The 5156-nt window shown below is 38.7% G+C and overlaps 1 long non-coding RNA gene across 1 annotated transcript; it reads right to left on the bottom strand.

Annotated features, from left to right (window-relative positions):
- Positions 1–349: 349 nt before the first annotated feature.
- LOC134463140 (uncharacterized) lies at positions 350–2024 on the bottom strand. The gene is made up of 3 exons (XR_010037664.1): positions 1867–2024; positions 1432–1538; positions 350–801 (listed from the first exon to the last, which is right to left on the bottom strand). It is a non-coding gene; the product is annotated as an uncharacterized LOC134463140 (long non-coding RNA).
- Between the last annotated feature and the right edge of the window lie 3132 nt (positions 2025–5156).

Raw genomic sequence — 5156 nt, 5'->3', positions numbered from 1 at the left:
ATTCATAAATGCTGTTAAATAGAATAGAATAGAATAGAAAGCCTTTATTGTCAGTATACAACGTATACCGAGATTTTAGCTTTCCTACGTAGCCTACGTAGTGCACAGTCCTTTATAGATGAACATTGTCCAGTAAGTGTGTGTTCATTGTTGTAACAGCTTTGGGGAAGAAGCTGTTCTTCATCCTATTGGTTCTGGCTGGCAATGCCTTGTAGCGCCTGCCAGAGGGCAACAGTGTAAAGAGATGAAAGCCAGGATGTGTGGGATACTCCTGGCTCTACTTACGCAGCGTGAGTTGTAGATGGTGGGTATGGGAGGCAGGGGGCAGCCTGTTAAATAGCTGGTTAAATAGCCATACAAAAGATATGCAGCAATACAATAACTAAACAATATATAATCACTCCTCTGGTCATCTAAAATGTTTAAGACAATGGAGGAACACTGCATGTTTTGAAGTGTCCTTCCTATTAAGAAACCCCATGGCAAATTCCATTGCCTCAGCCACTTTTTTCGGCACAGTTTTGCTTGGTTTGTTTCCCTTGTATTTCCTTTCTTTGTTGAGGTGAGAGTCCCTCAGGAGGTGATGGAATTGATGGAGATGTTGGTGCCTCTGGCTCCTCTTCAACTTGTAGATTGTCCTCACTTTCATCCACGGCGCAAGAGCCAAGGAGATAGTGTTCGGGTAATAGGCTACTTCCATTTGGGGACGTACTCGTACACCTCTGCTGAATCAGCCCCAGACCTGCTCTTCTCCATGCTCCCTGGTGAAAACGGTCCTCAGGTTTTTTTTAACATCTTGCTCTGTGAAGTACAGCAAACATAAACATGGCAGTCAACCATCACATAGACCTTGGGGGTATTCCTAAACAGTGTTGGGCAAGTTACTAAAAAACTGTAATGCATCACTGATTACATGTTACGGTCTTTTCAAAACAATCCCTTACACTACAATATTACTATATTTGAAATGTAAGGCATTACACTACTTTTGTATTACTTTAGTTACTTTCGCCAAAAGAACTGTATGGATGGATGAACTATATGGATCTGGAAATGTATTACAGTGTAAATCAAGCTCATGAGTCATGACTTTTTCACCTCCCATCTAGGAGGTGTTTTTAGCAGCATGCAGACTAAAAACTATCAGTTTCAGGAATAGCATCTTTCTGACCCACCTACCACCAAAATCCAGGTCATTGTAATGCATTGTAACTAGGTAAATATTACAGATTTTGCCCAGTAATGACTTACATTATTGCATTACAGCAAAAATGAATGCATTACAGTACTTTTGTAATTCATTACTGCCCGACAATGTTCCTAGAACAATAGTAACCTGCAATTAGATAACGAATTGTGAATAAAGAGTTAAAGCATTCAGGAGCTACATCCCTAAACAGTTGGGAAAAAAAATCCAGAATGACAGCTTACCATGTACACCTACACCTACAGTCTGATCCAGAGCTCTTCAAATGCCTTTTTTCCCTCAGGTCCTTGTTTTTGAAAGACTTCACGGACATTCCACCGGCATTGATGTTCTGTGTGTAAATAACCTTGATTAGTAGGATTTAAGTAATGTTGATAACTTTAATTCACGACATTTGTTTTGTCACTGACATGTCATAACTACAGATATAAAATAAAATCTCTCAAAGTTCACCTGAAATCGCTATTGGTTTGCTAGCTAGCTAGTTAGCAACTCCATTCAATCTCTATGGAAAAGCGGTTAGCTAACAGCAGTTAACGTTTAGCTGACAATAAATCTCTGTCTTAATCATAATCCGAACCCAGAAATGTAGATGTATGGTGTTATTTTTATATTTAGTTGCAGAAATCGCCGTTTTGAAGCACTGACATGTAACTCACCCATGTAAAAAGATGCCAGGACTCTCTCGTTTTCTGTCGCTTCACGGCCGCCATGTTGTTTTGAAATTTTTGATCTGAAGCTCACAGGAGGTCATGTGACGTTTTTCTCGCGTTCTGATTGGCTTCTCGCAAAAAGTTGCCAGAGGCGATCAAAGACGTTCAGAAACCAGCAATGTTGCCGAATATCAATAGGAAACGCTCTTTACACAATCGCCCGGCAACGTTGCTCAGCAACATTGCCCTAAAAGTTGCCCAGTGTATCATGGCCTTAATACTTAAGTAAGGGTTAATAATCATTACTTAATGCCACATTAGACACATATTAATTGTTATTAATGCATTAGTAAGCAGTTACTTAACTATTAGATAACTATTACCTTGTGTTACAAGTTAATAGCATATTATTATTTAACTAATAGATAAGTAAGGGCACAGTTAATAGTTAAGTAGCTATCAGGTCATACTTAAAGGGCAATTCCGGCCAGTTTGGATTCATATCCCATCTTGGGTGGACCCAGGGAAAAGGATGAAAGGGGAAACCGCGAGAAATTTTCATGCGTGCTGCGCAAAGTTGTTCAATTGCGCTGTTTTCGGTTAAACCCTGGCCCGTCGGGCACATATTTGACCTGTTTTAAAGCTCCTAGCGTGCATTAAAACCCTTTTGAACGCTTTGGCCGTGGTGTGTGGGTCCATACAAGTCGATCTAGTGGTTCACAGTTCCATTAGGTAGCATAGGTACGATACAACAGGAGTTTTCAAAAGTGGCGCACCTACCTCTTTCAGCTTCCGCCTTCCAACTACGTCCGCAAAATGGTTCGCCAAAGTGATACTTCATAGTAATTCATTTTATTTTTGTCCACCAAAGACGAGCCACAAGAAACATATTCACACGTTTTCATGTCCTGTGTTGTTATTGTCTCGCTGATTCACTTCTCTGTCACTGAATGCAGTTTAGTGACGTCACGGTGTCACATGACTCCTGGAAGGAACGGCATTCGCTCATCCAGTTATTATACAGAAGCGAGAAAGAGAGGCGCTGTCGTAATATACTGTTTGATATTTTGAGATGGATCCTCCGTTGGGGTAGTTCAATTGAAGAGTTTGGTGGCCATGGTTATCTTTTTCGAACCAGAATATTTGTTACAGATAAAGAATTATTCCTTCCAGGAGTCATGTGACACTGTGACATCACAAAACTGCGTTCAGTGACAGAGAAGTGAATCTGCGAGACAATAACAACTCAGGACATGAAAACGTGTGAATATGTTTCTTGTGGCTCGTCTTTGGTGGACATGGTAATAGTTATCTAATAGTTAAGTAACTGCTTACTAACGTTTAACATGTGAATTTATATGTGTCTAATGTGGCATTAAGTAGTGATTATTAACTGTTACTAAAGTATTAGGTTATAGCTAATTTGCTGTTAATTATGTTAATTATAATTATATATATGGCCCCTTACCATGTGTCTCAAGTTAATAGCATATAATTATTTAACTAATAGATAAGTAAGGGTACAGTTAATAGTTAAGTAGCTATTAGGTCATACTTAACTAAGGACCTTAATTAAAACTTACTTAATACAAAAGTAAGGCATATCTAATGATTAAATAATACCGAATTATTGTTGTCTATATATTGCGTACCCATCATGCACTGCTCTTCCTGGAGCTAATATTCTCAAACATTAACCTAATTATCACAAAGGAATGGTTTAGTTTCGCTTCAAAACTATTACTCTTCATAATGTTCTGCATTTATTGTAGGGTTTTTACCGTTAAAACTAATAAGTGGTACATGAAAAAATTACATCACATCACCCCACCATCATTGAGAAGTGTACGTCCAATCCTTGCTATATAATGGCTCCTGTTGCCACTATTACAGTGATTTGAATGAGTGAAAACTAAATGTCACAGTAGATCAATTACTTGACTATTAGGTATGCTCAGCCAACTCTATTATAAGGGTCCCAAACACCAATATCTATCGATTAATTAACCATTAGTTATCCGCAGCCAACTCTAATATAAGGGTCCCAAATATCAATATCTATCTATTAATTAACCATTAGTTATCCTCAGCCAACTCTAATATAAGGGTCCCAAAACCCAATATTTATGTATTAATTAACCATTAGTTATGCCTTGCTTTTGTATTAAGTAAGTGTTAATTTTGGTCCTTAGTTAAGTATGACCTGATAGCTACTTAACTATTAACTGTGCCCTTACTTATCTATTAGTTAAATAATAATATGCTATTAACTTGTAACACAAGGTAATAGTTATCTAATAGTTAAGTAACTGCTTACTAATGTTCAACATATGCATTAATAACAATTATTATATGGTTGTGACGTCATCTGTCGAATGCTCCATTCATTTCAACGGGGCTCCCCAACGTTCGGACGTCTGTTATTTTTCGATAACGAACGGGTTGGTCTATAACAGACCGCTGTCAATGGCAACAAGACTTTTCACTGCTAAAGCGACTTTTCATCAAGACTCTAATCAGCTGCTGTGATAGACAGCACCCGTTGTCCTGGCTACCGCTGTCAATGGCAACAAGACGTTCACTGCTAAAGCCACTGGCTTGTATACAAGTCAGTGGCTAAAGCGAATGTTTCATATCACTCCGCAGGGGGTCCGGTCTTTTGTCACTCTAATCAGCTGCTGTGATAGACAACACCTGTTGTCCTGGCTAGCCTACCTAGCTGTTGCCTAGCGGTGTTCCACAACGGCACTGTTTTGTTTTGCGCAGCAACAATCTTAACATTAAATAGGTCTAAAGAAATGACCCCGCATGTGTGAATCATTTAAGTATATCCATATAATAAGCGGGTTAACTTTCGGCGAGTCGGTCGCTTTGTGGAATAGCAGCACTTCAGAGAGAACAAGACCCCTCCGCTCCGCGTCGGGGTCTAAAGATTCTCTCTGTCGTGCTGCTATTCCACGGTAGCGACCTTCTCGCCGAACGTTAACCCTTACTTAATATGTGTCTAATGTGGCATTAAATAATGATTATTAACCCTTACTTAAGTATTAGGTTGTAGCTACTTTACTGTTAATTATGGCCCCTTATTTGGAAGTGTTACCGATTTTCTTCTTTCAATCTTCTTAAATGTTTTCGTTATTGTTCTTAATTCAACAGAAAAAGTTCCATATCCATTCCAGGTAAGTAACAGAAATCCTCTTCATTCACAGGCAAGTAAAATAAATCTTCTTTTGCAGGTAACGGAAATCCTCTTCATTTAAAGATAACAGAAATCCTCTTCATTTGCAAGTAACATA

This window comes from Engraulis encrasicolus, chromosome 1, assembly GCF_034702125.1.
Source record: "Engraulis encrasicolus isolate BLACKSEA-1 chromosome 1, IST_EnEncr_1.0, whole genome shotgun sequence".
Taxonomy (NCBI): domain Eukaryota; kingdom Metazoa; phylum Chordata; class Actinopteri; order Clupeiformes; family Engraulidae; genus Engraulis; species Engraulis encrasicolus.
This window is presented reverse-complemented; position numbering and strand designations above follow the sequence as displayed.